Source organism: Pinus tabuliformis, chromosome 4_2, assembly GCF_031772625.1.
Source record: "Pinus tabuliformis cultivar Carrire ecotype Pingquan chromosome 4_2, CPIR1, whole genome shotgun sequence".
Lineage (NCBI taxonomy): Eukaryota > Viridiplantae > Streptophyta > Pinopsida > Pinales > Pinaceae > Pinus > Pinus tabuliformis.
The window spans coordinates 771,741,864-771,760,632 of NC_142304.1; the positions used below are offsets into that span (position 1 = coordinate 771,741,864).

Below are 18,769 nucleotides of genomic sequence, written 5' to 3' on the forward strand. Positions count from 1 at the left end.
CAAGGTCATTTCTCAAAATTTTGTAAAAATTGTAAAAATTCAAAATGATTCAAAGGATAGCATGTAACCCTGGCTCCCTTGTCAAGATCCCTCAGATGCTATCCCTGCAAAAATTATCAAAGAAAAGCATCAAATCAATCAATTTCAGGACAAAAGTAAACCAAAAAAGTCAAGTTTATAAAGTGTCATGGAAAAACATTATAAAGTGGGTTATGACATGAAATTAATTCAAACAATGCTATAAAAGCCCTAATCTCCCTCCATCAAGCCTCATTGTGCATTCAAGTGATAGAGCAATTGTTTCCAAGAGAGTTTGAGCGAACTGTGTGAGTTGGGAAGGCGCGTGACCCGTTGAACCAGGCGCGTGACCCGTTGGAGGCGCGCGACCCATCAGGTGCCCCTTGCCAGTGTTAAGTTATAACGCGCGCGACCCGTTGAAGGCGCGCGACCCATCAGCACTCTCTCTGCCAAAACCGCCAACAAACTTGCCAAGGAACCACAAATTGCCAAATTTTGCAAGGTAGGCCCTCCATCATGAAAAATCATTGCTTGATACAGTTCAAGAAGATCATGATTGTATTTTTAAAGGTCTTCATTTGCAAGTAAAAGTCTCCATTGTGCTTTTGGGCTTAAAGTTGTCAAAATTGCTAGGGTTTATTATGTTGTTTTGAGGTATCCCTTTTCTTTCCTATTGTCCACCTCCCATTACATATTCATTATCATTTTATTTAAACTTCCCTTCCAAATTTGCTAAGAGCCTAAAACCCTATCCCTCTCCCCAAGAAATCAAAAAATTAAAATCCTAACCCTACCTCCCATAACATCCTTGTAAGTAAAATTGTATAATGATGTATATGCAATGATTTTTCCCCTAAAACTCCCTGTTTCATTATTATTCCCAATTTCCCTTTAAAGTATCCCTTCCCTAACATTTCCCTTGTGATTCTTGTCCCCTTAAAACGACATTTCAATCAGAAGTTTTCAAAGCAGAAACAACAGTACATTTCAGCCACTTTGCTCTTGAAACCATGTCAGAAACTGAAACCGACCATGAGCAAAGTGATGACCGTGAGCTTCTCCAGGTCAATGCTCATTTGGAGAGGTTGCTGGCCAAGGCCAACCAAGATAAGGACTTGCTCAGGAATATGAAGAATCACTATTGGGCACGGATGCACGTGTGCAAGGCGAAGATGAAAGTGCTCCAAAGGCGGTTGACCAAAGCACAAAAACGAAGAAAAAGGTCCGACCCCCTCCACATCTTGGCCGAGGCTTCCTTCAAGGAGAATGGCACTAAATAGCTCAGCCCCAGCACAAATTCCAAGAAATTTTGAGCATTTTGGGTCATTTTGGTTTTTTCAGGCAAAAAATAGGTTTTGTTCCCTCAACGGGTCTCACCCCCCGCGCGACCCTTTCATTTGGCTACTCCGTTCCAGGAAAACTTAGCATTTCTGGATTTTTCATGAAAAGTTACACATGCTCACCCATTGCCAAGAGATTTTATGAAGTTTTGGGTCTCCAGAAAGTCAAAAAAACAAGCAAAAAATGATTTTCTGCCACATTTTTGACACACAGAAAGAAGTCTTGGGAGATTGCAATTTTGGAGGGGTAAATGACCACCAAATTCAGAAATTCCACTTGGGCTGGAAAGAAGACGTCCAGACCTTTCCAACACGCCTACGCTTGCCCCATTTGGACACATGGACGTTCCCCAAAAGTGCTCTCAAAGGCGCGCGACCCGTTCAGGAATGGCGCGCGACCCATCAGGCAAATTGCTCAGGATTTCAGCCTACAGCTCAGCAAAACGCAGTTTTGACTATGTTTGACTTTTTGGAGTTGATTTTTATCCTCCTTGTTGTAAATGATGTAATTTTATGACACTTTTACACTTATGTATCTCTTCTAGAAGATTCATTCATGAGATAGGTGAAAATTAAATGAATGAATTGGTTTCCTAGCTTATAGAGGCAAATTGTTTTGACTGCCTAGTTTTCAGTGCTTAGTTTAGAATTGGTTGAAATAGCTCCTAGGATAGTGAGCTCGACCCCTAGAGGTAGGAAAAGATGTTAGATGATTTATATTATGTACACTCTTGCTCATTTTCATGGTTGGACTCTTGAGGGAGAAGCTCTTATTGTATTACTCACTGTATCTCTGCAATTTTTGGCAAAGGAAGACCAGGGTTTTGCAATCCTTTTTGGGATTCTTGTGGTCACATGTATTGATGGTGTGTTTCTCTTTATACTTGTAAGTGTGTTATGTGAATCATTTCCTTACTTTTCTTTCTTCAAATTAGGAAAATGAAGTGTTAAAGTAGAATTCATGACTGTCATGCTCTGCTTTTAAGTTTGCTTAATATCAATGTTTTCAACTGTTTAAGGGGAATTCAAGGTTATTGCTTGCTCTCCTTAACTCCTCACCAGTCATTCTCATCCATCCACCTCTATCAAAGGCATCAATATTGTTTCCTACCTCGCCCCAAAGAACCCCCTGCGAAAACTGTGTCCAATCCCCGCACCCGAAATTGTCATTCCCCAATTTTCCACCAAAACTCAAAAAATCGCAATTCAAACCTTTTTATCAGTTTACTAGCCTAAAATCAGTTTTTCCTTATTGGTTATCTCGTCCATTGAAGATCTTTGCCGAGATAGATTGGAGAGAGCCCTCTCCTGCCCCGTAGGGCTAGCTACGAGGCTAAGTGGTTTGATGTTGCCTTGGAGTTTACCTTTCTCAACCTGAGGTGAAATTTCAAGCACTAACACACAGTATAGCAGGTAAACACCAAGAATGAAGAAAGAAAGGTATACGTAGGTTCACTATATACCAAGTCGCGTATACACGTAGGTTCACATACACATGCACTTTCACAGAAGGAAGGGCGCGTACATCTCAGAAACTTGGTTTTGGTCTGTGGTATTTCATCCATGGTATTGGTCCAAGGTATCTTGTCGGATGTGTTGACCGCAAGTATTTGGTCCATGGTATTGATTCTAAGTGGTTTCGGACCATGGTATTGAGCAAGGCCTAAGACTATAAAAGGAGGTGAAGATCATTAGGCAAGGGCACTCAAGGATTGAATATCTAATGAAGAGCAAGATCAAGTATGCTGGTTATGGGTTTGTGATGCTTTGCTTGATCTGAACCAAGGATGCACCTATGTGGTTGATGATGGATGATGGACCGGAATCATGAAGGCTTAAATGTATTAGCATTATGTGGTTTGATCTTAAACATGCTAGATACTGACGCATGCTTTTATTATTTAAATGTAATGATCTGGGTATGAATGAAGTCTGAAATAGTTGCGATGCATTAAGTTAGCATTTCGAGATCTGTACGCAGGTTGGCTTTGGTAAAATAGTGTATACACGCTGGTTTAGCATACAGAAGTAGCCTATACATCATAGAATGAAATTTGCAGATTGGTACACTGGATCCCCTTGGAAAAAGGGCATATACACGCTAGTTTGACCTATGAATGTAGTGTATATATTCTGAAGTATGATCTATAAGGTTTATGTTTGTTGTTGCAGTTTTCAGGATTATGTATGTGTTCTAGTGACTATTTTCTGGTCATAGTATTCTACATATTCAGATTGGTTTATTGTGATTTGCTTTAGTGTTGATGAATGAAATCTAATGATGGATTAGGATCATAATGACTTATCTTTATGTGATCTGATGGACTAGATCTGGTTGCTAACCCACGTATTATCCTTTTGTATGTAATGATCTGGGTATGTCTGAAGTCGGGAAGTGCAGCAAAGTTATAAGTAAGTATTTGATGACATATACACTGGTTCGCTTTGGTGAAGTTTTGTATACACGCTGGTTCGGCTCTTCCATGTAGCGTATGCACTCCGATGCATGGTTTCTGATGACACATTTGGCTCTAAATATTGTTGCAGAGTTCTAGGTTCTGCTCTGTGTTCTGGTGACTGTGTTTTGATGACAGGGTTTCAGTGACTAATTTGTTGGGTGATTCAGAGAGTAATGATTGAGTATTCAATGAATGGGTAATGCAATAGTTGTATTATGGTGGTGATCGATTTTGAGCTTCAATGTTGTTGATGGGTCCAGTATGAAAATTGTATGAAATGTGACCTTCAAATTATGGTGTTGTGTTCCAAGAGTATCCAGTCTGAAATTTATGAAACGTGGTACCTGAAGGAAGAAAGAAGGTCATAGCATTCTATAGGTTGGCACCTATGTACTAGTAAATATAGCAGCTCGTACAAGAGCTAGGGGGTTGTAGCTCCCTTCTAGTAGAAGTTGGAGAACGAAAGAAGGTTGTAGCCTTCTACAGGTAGAAGTCTGCATACTGGTATGAGTCTGCACCAGTACATTGTTGTAAATAGATTTTCTTATTATTAAAAGAAGATAGAGATGATAGCAGTAGGTGGTTTTTACCCACATTGGGTTTCCACCTTACATCTTGGTGTTCATGTGTGATGTTTATGTGTGATGGTTCTTTCTATTATTAACTACACATGGTTGCTATTGAATGTTTAATAAAGTACTGATACTCAGATTAAAGATCAACATTTGATGAATTAACAAAATCATTAGTTTGCTAGATATACACGTGTTTCCTTAACCACAGTTGCGTACACATGCAGGTTGCCTTTATTCAAGTAGCGTATATGAAATTGAGTAAGAAATTGTAAAAAGATTATTGACTTGAGTAATACTGATTCACACACCCCCCAGTATTATTTCCAACAAATCCTACATAGTATATGATGGTTGTTGAAGACTATTGATCTTGTTACCTCACTATAGAGGTATTTGGTCTCGGTTATACACGTCATATTTCTCATTTGATGTAAAGGTCATGTAAAGACCTATGATGTAATCATTGTAAAATTCATTAATTTATGGACTATTGTGGTCAAGCCTTTGTGGGCATGTGATGTAATTTATAACCCCACTTTGACTGGGAGGTTGATGTAATAATGAAGTAAAATGTGTAAACCCACTATGATTGAGTGATTGATGTAAGTTCGAGTAATTGGTGATAAGACAAGTCATATGAGTCATAGATTCATGTAATTCATTGTACGTACTTCAGAAATTTCAACACTTGCTCAGGGGGGGCATGGCCGGTCTTCAGTGTTCATACTCAATAGTTTAGATCTACATAATCCTTCATTCAGCATTGGTCAGCCCTTTTTCCTTCATGTCAGAGGGGGAGTGTAGCTTGGTGTTTAAAAGGATTGGTGGTTAACTTGATGTATTTTACATGTATCTATAGGTGGTAGTGACCAAACACCAAAGTGGTTTCCATCATGTCCAAAGGGGGAGGTTGTTGGCATTATGAATGATGGGTTTTCCTTTGATGGAAACCTACTTGATGAAGATGTCAACAGGATGTGTCTACAGATGTGATAAAGAGTTTGGTCAAAGGCATAGCAATTCAAAGTTAGAGAAATGATAAAAATGAAGTTTGAAGAATTATGCACAGGTTTGGTGAATCAAAGTCGAGTATACAGAAGTTTTATGAAGTAAAGTTGAGTAGACACAGGTTCTGTGAAGCAAAGTAGTGTACACAGTTAGGTTTGGTGAATAAAAGTAGAATATACGTGGATTCTGTGAAGAAAATTCGCGTACACATGCGAGTTTGAAGAAGAAAAGGCACGTACAATTTCTGCACCATGGTATTCTAAATACCAAGGGTTCTTACCATGGTATTTTCCTGTAGTAATGAGCCCAATAACGAATGTTTTGATCCCTTCTAAGAAAACCATCAGCTAGAGTATGGTTTTGACCTGTGGTATTGGATCAGGGCTAAGCTATATAAAGAGATGAAGATCAAACTAGTAGAAGTGTGCAAGTGATGAATAGTTTATGATTAGTTAGATCTGAAGAAAACATGCATGTAATAGGATGTTGATGTTTTTCTTGATCTAAAACTAAGTATGCATCGAGGAATTTGATGATGGTTAAGATGCAATACATCTCAGATGACAATCTTGATTATGAGGTGATTTGATATATGTTGATAGTGTCTTGACACATGATTTTTCTATGTATGTCGAGATCTGGGTATGTCTGAAGTTTTGTGATGTGGCAGAGTTTTGTGCTAGTAAATGCAAATCTGTACGTGGCGTTTATAGCCTGAAGGGCGTGTATACACACAGGTTTGATACCGGTAAGTCGTGTATAAATTTGTAATCAATATGCAGGTTCGTTTCCTAAAAAGCACATATTCATGCAGGTTTCTTTTAAGGAAAACACATGTTAGGTTCCTATACCAATAAGAGTCATAATTTTGAATGGCTAAGATTAAACCTGTAATATGTACATACCTTTGCTTTCTGCAAATGCTTTCCATATTCAAAAAATTAAAAAATGTAAAGCCGGTATGTCTTAAAAGAATAATCAAAGGACAAAAGAACAAAAATTTCAAAAAAGATAAAAATATGAACCCCAAGAAAAAAAAAAAGACCATGAAAGTGAGAAAACCAAAATGCCACTGCTATTTACCGTTTGTGCATAATAAATAAATGTGTGCAGTTTGTGATCTTTGCCACAATCCATGATAGTCAATATGTTCAAACATGGCTATTTCATGCTTTCAATTTCATGTCTATAGATAAAGAATAAAAATCTGGCCAAACTGTTTAATCTTGGCAGATAATTAGATAGGTAGAGTAAATAAAAGGAGCTCAACTGTTTAATCTAAGCCCTTGGATGTAATAAGGTTATATTTAGTCAGTTTACTATTGTAAAAAGACTACCCAATCCACATTTGGGACAAATACATATTTTAAGGGTAAAGAACCCCCGACACTAGGGCGTTAGATCTCGGTTCGAGTTCGAGCGTCTTTTCTTCGTTAGCACCTTGATTGATTGCTTTCTGTATCTTAGTTCCACATAACTGTGGAGTCCACCATAAAGAAAGGGTTCGTTTGGGAGCATGCTGCATGTATGATTGTTCGTGATCTTTGAAACGTATCAACTGAGGAATCTACGCATCCAATAAGCTTAGCAATGATAAGAGATGGAGTAGTTTGAGAGATACACGTGTAGATAGTTAAGCCAACCATTGAGATTCGATTTCATTTACAATGGTGTTGCTTGTCGGAGAGACGAAAGTCAGATTGCTTTGCTTTATGTGTCTCGATTTGACCCTGGGCGTCTCTGTTCTATGTCATCGAATATGCTTGACCAACCATTTGAGGAGCGAGGGTGAAGAGTGTAGGAACTCCAAAATAGAGGGGCGAAGCCGCTCATCTAACCATCGGGAGGGTGGGGGTTTTGATGCTTACTTTTTCAATATCTTAGATTTACATATTGAGAGGGGATGATCCACTGAATTCATGGCAACACCTCGAACAATGGGGAATTTGTCTCACTCACCACTGGCTTGGTCCTGCTGAGCTTTTCTTTTGTAGATGCTTTGTTCCTAATGATATGAATGTCGACCAAGACAATGAGTAAGTGACTACCGCTAATTATATATATATATATATATATATATATATATATATATATATATATATATATATATATATATATATATATATATATATATATATATATATATATGTAATAACGCGTTGATAGATGATAGTCATTGTCGGGAATCCATCCCACTCTGATGAATGAGATTCCAAGCATAATTATATATGTTATTTCTGACAATAATTATATACGTAATTTCTGACAATAATTATATACATCATTTCTGACAATGAAAGGAAAGAGAAAGCTTCGTAGCGTAGCCAAAGCACATCTCTGTCTCTATATCTATTTGAGATAGGGTTGACACCCTCCCTCTCAATTAGGAGTGAATTAGCTCTAAGGGAGTGTTGCCTCGTCGAGGTCATGCTTTTCTCAATGTTCCTAGAGTTCAAGTGCTTGGCCGAAACTTGATTGAAATGACATATATAATGAATGTCACTATCTCAGGTCTCAAAGCCACCTCTAAGGAGGGAAATATCAGGTTGGAAAAACCATAATGAAATCTCTCGTGAATGACTGGAATCACTGGTCGAAATGACATATATAATAGTAGGTGTTTCGAGCAAGAGCCAATGGAACAATTGATCATACCAGGTCGATCGGGATCTCAAGCCTGGCATCTCTTGCTCCCCTTTCAATCTATCCTGGCTGGTCAATATTTCAAGGCCTGAGCTTGCCCCCCTTTCAAATGAATGGGGGCATACAAGGCCTGAGCTTGCTCCCCCTTCAAATGATGGGGGGCATACAAGGCCTAAGATGGATGGTAGAAACATCTCCTGGTTGGCCTGGCATCTCTTGCTCCCCTTTCAATCTCTCCAGGTTGGTCAAGATTTCAAGGCCTGAGACCGCCTTCTCTGATTACGCTTCCCTGATTGAGTCAGGGTACCACAACATATATAATAGATATCAGTCATTCCACTACTAAACTCAAGAATTTCACGAATAGAATGTGAGCCATTTCTTCATGCATTTTCTCAACCACCGCAACATATATAATATAGTGATTAAATTCCACTACTAAACTCAGGACTTTCCCTACTGGAAAATGATCACTTTTCATGCCAATTTTCAACCACCGCAACGTAGATAATATCTTGTTGAAATTCCACTACTAAAAGAAGGCATTTCCCTACTAGAAAATCTAGACAATTTTCATGCATCTGGAACACCACTGTTGCATAAATAATATGTCATTGAAATTCCACTACTAAAATAAGGCATTTTACCACTAGAATTTGATCACTTTTCATGCCAATTTTCATGCATCTGGAACACCACTGTTGCATAAATAATATGTCGTAGTCATTCCGCTAATAAAAGAATGACTTTCACTCCTGGAAAATGAGCAACTTCGATAAGATATTTCCATCATTTCACTATGGTCATTTGAGGTATGAAATGACATATATAATGAGTGACACCCTTTAGGGACAAAAAAGATTGATCAATTCATGGCATGGGAATTTTGTAAGTGTGAAAGAAGCCTCCTTGGTGCATAGCATGTTAGTAGGTCAGCTGTAGGGACCCAGGACATAGCGTCAAAGTAGCACTTCCATTTTTCCACCTGCCTGGAGAGATTGAAAGGGGAGTGAAGTGATCTGTTCTTCCATGCTATTGTGTAGCATGTATGGCAAGGTCAAGGCTTTTGTTGTAGCCTGGGGATAGTTGTGCAAGACAAGGTAGATGAACATGCTTTTGTGGCCTCATCAACAAGGGTTTTTGGCAATGCAGTGGTGTGCATTAATGAGCCGACTAGGGTAGTCAAGCCATTTGACATAGTCAAACATAACCATTTTGTTCATATAAGTATACCTCTAGGGCGAGGGTAAAAGGTTTCTAGTTTCTCTTTAGTTGGTGATAGTTGATAGTTGGTTGATATCCCTATGTTGACACTGTCCCGGAAGGAGGTTAGAATGGGGGGTTACCTATAATCAATGGGGTAGCAGGATGAGATCACAGTACCGAAAAGTGACTGAAAAGGTGCTTGCTTTATATTATTTGATAAGGTGAATTTTGTGGATAAATAGTGAAATGGTTTTGATTTATTTGGTATGACCCCCAGTTCTATCCTATTCGATCGAAGCGTCAAATATTGTGTTGAGAAAGGTATAGATCATACCTGTCCCAGCTTTCGCTTCCCCATTGATATTCGAGACATCATTGTGGATCGAGTGTCAGTAGGAGACATTACCATCCAACCACCTCTTGTTTCTGGTTAAGATAACTCCTCGATATCGGGTAAGGGTCAACCTAAATAAGAATAATAATAAGCCCTTATTACATAATATAAAGAGGGGGGATCTGTCTAGGCTGGGTTTTTGTCCGATCTAGGCTCCTCCCCGAGGTGCCCCCGCCCAAGGATAAGGGCTCGATGGTGGTAGAATCCGAATGTCAGAAAAGATGGAAACACTTTCATGACAGGTGGTGGCTCTCATTCCTTAGTGAGTGTCTAGTCCCAAGTGAATCTGCTATCTATAAGCATTGAACCCTTCGGTGGGAGGAGTCTAGGTTGGTTTTGGTTGGAACAACTTCTACTCCCAATGGTGAGGAGGTACAATGGTGGCTTGACCCCCAAAGAGAATGGGTAACCAACAGTCTTAGGGACTAGTACTACCTACACTGTATAGTTTTCAAGATATTGATTGTGATACTGCGACTTCCCCCCATCTTATTTGGACAATATTGCTAGGGGTTTAGTAGAATCAGTCAAGAGGTAGGTAAGGTACGCTTGCTTGTAGGTAGGCTTATTTTCCTCAGTAAGAGTGCTTGTAGGTAGATGAAGTCATAAAAATACATAAGGCAATAGGCAATAAATAAGGATAATGAAAATAAGCAGTGAGTGATGGAGGTCACGTTGGAGGAAGTAGCACATAAGGGTAAGCCACTGGTGCTCTCCCAGTAAGTGTTCAAAGCGTCTCAATTAATAAGCGCTCTCCTTCCTTATTGATTGTATAGGTTGTCATATAAATGATTCTAAATCACCATAGAGAAACGTATCTATCTATTCTTTTTCTTATTCAAACCTAGGCTACACAAGGGAGTGAGGGGAATAAATCAAGGTCTTACCAAATAGGCAAGTAGAGCTAGAAGGGTGATACCATATGATTCCCTCAATTCACCCACCAGCATAGATAGGATACTATTTGATTCCCAAGCAAATAGGAAATCCGCTTTTCAATACTCTTATCGGAGGATTCCACCCACAAACTCAAAGTTGATGGCTAACTTCAATTGGAACAGGATATTGCACTAAAATATCTAGAAGGTACGCTAAGCGATGTGCTTTTTGCTATAATTCCTTTGTTTCTACCGCAACTAGATGATCTGAAATGGGCTATCGATCTCGCTTTTGGGCTTCAATTGGTTCTGTAACCCGAACCCTTTCCCCTGCCTTTGATTATGGCTTCTATTTTGCTAATCAACAAAGCCTTTGCCTCTACTTTCCATAGCATAGGTGAAAGCATAGGTGGCTGTGATTTGTCCCTACCTACTAGACATGGAATTGGCTACACAATTTCCCCCTGGCGGACTAAGCTATTGGGTAATATGCTTGCTGATGCCTAGAGTAAGCACTTGTTTTTCCTGATCTCCATTAGCTATACCATTCGGGCAACTGTATCTGCCTATCAGTCTATCCTTTCCATTGTTCACTTATTCTACTAGAGTGGGTATGGGCGATACGGGTGTGGTTCTTATTATGTAATCCCTTTTTATTCCGCCCATCTTAGCTTCTTTTACTTGGTCTATTCAATCTACTTAGTCAACTGGTGGATATGCTTCTAGCCTTGGACTTGGATATGCATGCTTACTCGGATGCTTGAAACGCTACCTTTTCTTCCATCTCTATCTCTGTTTCTAGTGCCTGGGGGTCTTCCTGTGTTCCCACCTATGCTTCTAGTGCTTGTTCCTTTGCCTACCTTACTGGTGTGGGGTGAACTACAATGGGTTTTTATGCTCGCTCGAGTGATTGGTTGCAGCTAAAACCCTAGTTTAGGATTAATACGCCAGGACCTATTGAGTAAGATTGCGCGAGCTGGTGGTTTTTGACTACCCTACCTTAACCTACTCCACCTTAACTATATCTATATTTGTCCATTTGGTAAGCTACCGCTTTCACTACTATTGAATGGATGGCCGAAAACTTGCACTTGTGACCTCCAACCACTACCTTTGTTACTTTCGTAGGATCCAATTCCCTTTAACCTACATGTTCTAAATAGGTTATAGCTACCGGTGCCTAAGGAAAAAATACCTATCTCCCTGCAACTCACTTAGCTAGTGGCTCAAGCCGCAGATATGGACAGATAGACGCTTAAGAAATAGAAATAACGTATAAACTCTTACCCGGTGTTTCTAAACGGTCATAAACATCCCTGGATCTATCATAATGAGCTTTTCTCACATGGCTGGTATTACTTCTCCCTTATAAACCCTCATAGTCAATTTGCTAAATCAAACACCTAAATCTAAGCTATCTAACTTGCTAAATCTCCACCTATATAGTGGCATTGACAGCTACACTTATACCTATACCTACTACTATACCACCCTCTAACACCTCTACTATAGCTATAAAAGGCCTCTCTACCCTTAAACCACCATGTTTAGCCACTATGTTAGGCCATCTACTATCTACATAGTCCCTCAACCACTTCAATCTTTCCAGCATATCTATAGTTCAATCTCCCCTAATCTTCTACCTAGGAGTATAAAGTTTGATAGGTTATAGTCTTACCATACTAGGAATGTATCCTTATGACAATGGAACCCTATGTGTTCGGTAATACATCCTCATATAATTTTGTATCATACTATATATATCATTTTTCATACTCTCCTTGCCCCCGGAGGGACAAGCAGCTTCGCACCTTAGTTTATAATCTTTATAAAAGAGACATCTCTCTCTCAATTATGTGTCCTCCTACTCCCAATGTATCAACTTTGGGCCATCTCTCTAAAGCCCTCACTCTAGTGTACCTTAATAATAGGTTAGCTAGGCTTAATAAGAATCTATCTTTGGTCTCCATGGCCTAATATGCTCCCATAGCCATTGTGAGAAAAATATAGCAGTAGCTACTAATGTACTCCCTCCCTTAAGAATCTTGTCTAAGTAAGGATATGTCTAAGCTAGATAGAAACTCTCATAGCATAATAATACTACACTCTCTACTCTATGTATATTGCTTACTATATAAAAATACACAACTCCATGGTGTTCAGCTATAGCCATGGTAACAACCCTTATAATAAGTATCCTCAACAATGGTACTAGTTAACCATGTTGATCTCATCCCTACTCCTAGCTTTATCATAGCTAGGGACCTCATCCTTTCAAAACCTCTGCCTCCTTAAGATGCAAGAATAGGAGGGTGAGGGTGAGGGTGAGGTAACGTGGGAGGAGACGAGCAACTCTCTTGGGGGGGAGGGGCCCCAAAAGAGACGATGCCGCCAGCAGGGTGATGGTGAGCTTGTCAAACTCCTGACCTATGGGAGAGGTAACGAACGCTCGACTAAGAGGCCACTATCACTTGACCACTGGGAAAGGAACTTGAAGAACTAAAAGGCTACCATCGCTTGACCATCGAGAGGTGGCCTAGAATCTATCTGATGATGAAGAAGATGCATTGGCCGATAGCCCAGACAGGTGATAGTTTCAAGCAAGGTGATACTCAGGATGAGGAGCAGACCGATAAGGAAAGGGAGATAGCCTATGAACAGGAGGATGACCATTGAATTTCATTTCATTTCATTGAATAGCAGCAGCCACCATTCAATAATTCCCTCTTTGAAAAGCTATTGAATTGAATAGCTATTTAAGAGGTCATTTAGATAGAATATGTTGTAGCCCATCTCCCCTTAGATGTTTCTAAAGTGTTAGACTCAATTAAGGCTAAAGAACTGGATGATCAAATAGAAAAGCCAGGACAGGTATGATTGAAAGGGAAAAAGGCCCAGCAGATACTTTTAGATTGTCTTAGTATAGATAGATGAACTACTCGCGCTTTGTAGGATTTGAACCCATGACATCAGGTTTTGGAGACCTATGTTCTACCAAACTGAACTAAAAGTGTGACACTTCCTTGCCCTTGGAAGTGCACAACCTCTGGACCTTGGAATCTGTCATCTTAATAAGGGGAAAGAGTCATGCCCTCTCTCTATCTTCAAAGGGCCTGCAGGCCCTCCAAATCAAAGTGTTTGGTTTTGGGGCGGGCCTTTTGAAAACAGATGGGAAAACTCTCTATCCTTTTGAAAATGGAGAGCTTTCAATTCAAAAGACTCCTCTGCCTCTCGATGGTGGCGATGGTGGCCCTTAATGGTCGAGCGATAAATCCCTCACCATATGAATAGTGAGTGACTCTGCCCCTTAATGGTCAAGCAATAAATCGATGGCGGCCTTATCAGTTGAGCCCCTGTCGGTCCTCATGGTCGAGCAACTCAAGTTCCTCTCCCTTCACATTCGAGCAACTCAAGTTCCTCTCCCTAACAGTTGAGCCCCTGCTAGTCCTTATGTTCAAGCCTGCTTGCACATCCTCTCCCTCTCGATAGCAGCCCTTATGGTCAAGCAACTCAAGTTCCTCTCCCTAACATTCGAGCCCCTGTCGGTCCTTATGGTCGAGGCTACTTATGCATCCTTATGGTTGAGTAGCCTTCCAGCTCCTTGGGAAACCGAATCCAACCCAATCTTAAGGCTTCAAGACCTTATTAAGCGAACTGAAATCGCCCTGCCAAAAATTTTCTAAATGAGCTCTCCATTATAACGGTTTCCCAGAAAGCCCAGAGAGTTGAACTAAAGGAGTAAGGGGAAGGGGTATCCTTTTCGACCTGGAGGGATAGCCGCAACTTGACAATATTGCCTCAGTTTATCCCCTTCTTCTTTATATAGAGAGGAGTGGAGAGTGATTCTTATCATAGCCCAGTGTGGATCAATTCATTATACTAGAGGAATGAACCCTCTCCCCTCCCCCACCATTTCCAAGGCAAGACTAAAAGGCCTTTTTGAACTCTCTATCTATAGTATTAGGCCCGCTCTGCTTGCTTGTGTTAACACCCAGGTTGTTCCCTATGACTCCCAAGGGAATACGGCCGGGGTAACCACTAACCAATCTTTTAATCACTGTTTCTAGCCAAACAGTGATCAGAGAGGGCTCTCTCTTTTTGATTTATATCTACAGTGATGGTGTTTTAGGCTAGGTATTGAGTACAGGTTATGTTTGTGTTTCGGTTGATGAAATTCCCTTAGACTTCAGTGATGTAGTTTTCAGATATGTTGAATATCATTGGGCAATGGAGTCTGTGGCTTAATGTGTTTGAATCTGTGAGATGAAAGATGGAACTTACAGGGCCTTTTGAGTGCTTTGTTACAACATATTTTGGCTAAGTGACAGGAAACAGGCAGTGCAAAGTGAAAGCATTTAAGAATTTCCACTTATTGTTTACATATTTCCGAGAGACAGACTTTGGAGGAGAAAACAGAGGTCACAGGGGCAATAATTTGAATCCCTGGGAATAGTCTGTTACAGCAAAGAGACAGATTGAAGTGCAGCAGTTAAGAATTGCAATTTCTATTACTGTTTCTGAAGAAAACATAGATGACAGCTCAGGTTTGAGTTCAGGGTAATGCTTGATTAAATCCTGAAACTATTCTTTCACCTTACTATCAAGTGTGAGACATTTAAACAACCAAAGAGAACAAAAGACTCTAAAAAACACATAACAGAAGATTTGAAAATACTTATAGTTTTATGCAACACCCATGGAATCCTGTAACATGCATCCTTCACCACAAGACATCAAATACACCAAACTTCTGGAAGTTCCATTCCTCCTTTGTATTAATTCTCTCAAAAATATTACAGCAGATGGAAGTTATCCAAGAGAAAATTCCAGCAACCCCTTCAGCATCTGTGAAGGGTGTATATATACTAGCGGTGGTCTACAGAAATATCTGAGTTCTGCGTTATCTCAGTCTTTACATTCTCACCAACTCTTTAAGATATTATGTAAAAAATTTATTACACATTTAATACACAGTACAGGCATTTTAATGCTCTGTCAGAAGATATTTAGCTTTATAAGAATAGCTAAGTCGGTCTGAATATTTGGAGTTAATGCATAGAAAACCCGACTGTAGGCTGGTACACTGTGTCTCGGACCTGTCAGCTGTGACTTTGACTGCTGCTGGTGGTGAGTCACTGGTCTGGCTGAGTTGGCTCAGCCTCTGCCTTTTCCTGTGGGTATTAATTCCCAAAATTGTCACTGTATGTGCCTGCTTTTTTCCTTTTGCGCTATTGGTTCTGTCCTGTCAAAATTGTCTGGGTCAAATGCCTCCAGACATCCTGTGTGGGCAGTTGATGTGCCAAAATTGCGCCTAGAGTCTCATCTGCTTCTGTGAATTTGAAGAAATTGGGTGGTGTATCAAACAGATGCTCTATCTCATTCATGAGGAAAAACAGGTTCTCCACCCTGTCATACATCATTTGCCCTGTAGCTGGCCCTGTGTCTGCTGAAGTACTGGGAGATTTTGAAATCTCTGCTGCTGCCTGGGCATCAATTCTCTTGTTATAGTTGTCCAAGGTGAGTAGTCTTCCCACGCTGCTCAAAATGTTGGGGAGGCCTCTGTTCTGCAGTGTTACAAACTTCTCCAGGAATCTGTTAATTTCTGTTTGCATATCCTGTGTCCTTCTCTCCAGGGTTCCAACCAAGTTCCTCAATGTAACAACTATCTTGGCTATGGCAATTGTTTCTGTCCTGTTGTTGATCCCCATGGTAGCCAATTGAGTGCTGGTCTTGTAATTCAGGATATTGATCATCCTGGTAGCTGCTTCTGGCATGTGTCCAAGGCTTGCCCTGGCTCTCTGTATCTCCTTGTTTGCTTTGGTGATGAGCACCATTTGCTCATCCATAGTCTCAATATATTGCCACTGGTTGGCAATGGATCTTCCAATGTTGCTCCATAATACTGCTTTCATCTGAGCAGTTACCTTTTCCAATGCAAGCTCTTTCTCCAGCTCAGCAATCCTTCTCTTAAGGGTCTTCACCTCTCTCTCCTTGGCTGCCTCATTTTGTTTGCTTTTATCAAATTTCTCATTAACATTGGCCAAGTTCTGTTTGAGCCCATCCAGCTCTTTCATTTGAGATTCCATAGCTCGGATCTCTGCTTGTAGCTTTTGCATGTCTAAGCTAGCAGCCTGCTCTGATGTTGTAGTTGGGGCTGTGGATGGTGCTGTAGCTCCTGTTTGCTGAGGAGGAGGAGTGATGATCGGAGGTACTTCCTCAAGATTTATTATTAGTGGAGGAGGCTGGGAGGATTGACCTTCTCCTTTTTGTTTCATGGCTGCCTCTAGTGATGCTTTTGCAGCCTCAGCCTGTGCTAGTTGGTCTTGGACCCTGACCAGCTCTTTGTATAAGGATACCAGCAGGTCTGTGGTATCTTTTTCTTGCCTTTGCTGGGCAACTTCATCTGCTTGTGGATGGATGGTGGCCGGGAGCTTGATCTTCTTTCTCAGGGCTGCCATGTTTGCATCCCTTATTTTCAGCAGTTCTTGGATGCCTTTGACATCCTTGGGATTATGTCCTATCTCTATGATTACCTCCTCCAAGGATTTGATCCTGTTGTCCTTGGCTTGTGAGGATGCTCGTTCCAATTCTAGCTGGGATGATGTATTGTCTAGGCTGCTCTTTAACTTGTAATTTTCCAGTGTCTCATCTGCCAGGGAGGCATACACCATTTCACCCGTTTGTTTGTGTAACTCTATCTTATCCATGGGGTGAATATCTTTAGCCAGAACCTCCATATTGGTTCTTAAATAGTCTGAGGTGGACTGAGGATGTAGAGTTGTGGGCATGAAATGGCTCATTATCATTTTTCCCTCACTCATATCAAAAGCAGACATTAGTCTCTGCTGGTTGCTGGGTGCCAAATTCAGCAGGTGATTGTACAATTGCACTTTGATGGGATCACTCCTCCTTTTGATATCTATAAACTGCTGCTTTATGCTGGAGTGCCCCTCTCTATGCTGGCCAGAAGAGCTGACCTCTCCTCCCATTGTCATATCTGGTCCTCTTTGAGATGAGCTGGCCGAGAGTTCTCCACTGGGTGGGCCCATGCCCATGGCCTGCCTTATTGCTATGTCCTCCTCTTGGGAGTCATTCAACCTTTGTCTCTTCTCCCCTCTGATAAAGGATGAAGTCTGGGGGGTCTCTCTTTCTCTCTTTCTGGTTAAGTCCTCCTTCTGAGGTGTTTGGAGGACTGAGCTGTCCACATTGGTGTCTGTCCTTGGAGGCAACTCTGTTTGGGGCTGCTTGTCTGTGGAACCAGGTAAATCTGTCCCTTTCTCCTGCTGCAATGGCTGCTGCCCACTAGTTTGTGATTTATCTTGTTGCTGCCCCAACTCCTGTTGTTCCATTTCTTCTTGCTGCTGTAGCAAGGTGTCAACCTGTTCTTCTGTTAATATAGGTGGTTGTTCCACCTGTTTGCCTTTGTCCTTGCTTGCTGCTTGGGTTGTCTGCTCGGCAGTTTGCTGTTGTGTTGCTGGTGTTGTGGTGGCTGCTCCAATTTGCCTCCTGTAGGAAATAGGCACCTGTCCACAAGTTTCCAAGTCAGCTTGTTTTTGGACATTTCTAGCCTCTTGCTCAAGTATTTCTTCACTAGTCATTTGCTCTACTAATGTGCCCTCTTCCCAATCTGGTGCATTTGCATATTTTTCAATTTCAGGTAATCTTGCATGTGCGTAGTTGCCTAACTTATACCTGATCCTCCTGAGGGAAATAGAGTGGTTAGGGTCATATGGAATCCACTCAAAACTAGTTTTCAACTGGAGTCCTTCCAGGATCCTGTCTGCCTCTTTCCAGCCTTCCTCCTTCCTGTTGTATAAGAAGGGACCTAGCTGGTTTCTCACTTTCAACTGTGATTTCTTGTTTCTACTCTGAAAGTGTAGGTAATCTGAGTTCCCAAACTGCCTGAAATATTCTAAGGCAAACAGTCTCATGGGAACGTACCTTGGCAGCCTAAATGGATTTAATTCACATCCATACACCCTAATGACTGTGTGATTCTGGTAGAAGTACCAGTTGCCGATGTTGTAAAGCTTGTTCAAATGAAGAATTCTCTTCATGTCATCGGTCAGTCTAGGAGGAGGGGCACCTTGCAGCACTGTTAGGGCCGGATGTACAAATAAATCAATAAATTCATAGTATGTATAAGGTGATACTGAGGTACAATGGAACACAGGGGTCCAAAAAACAACTGATCTTGGGGTTCCTTGGGCGTTGAGTGGCCTCAAAGGGATAGAGAAGGTAGCTGGCT

The 18,769-nt window shown here is 40.8% G+C and overlaps 1 protein-coding gene across 1 annotated transcript in view; it reads right to left on the bottom strand.

Annotated features, from left to right (window-relative positions):
• LOC149171899 (3-hydroxyisobutyryl-CoA hydrolase-like protein 5) overlaps positions 1-18,769 on the bottom strand; it is a 186,588-nt gene that overhangs the window by 101,889 nt on the left and 65,930 nt on the right. The window lies entirely within an intron of this gene.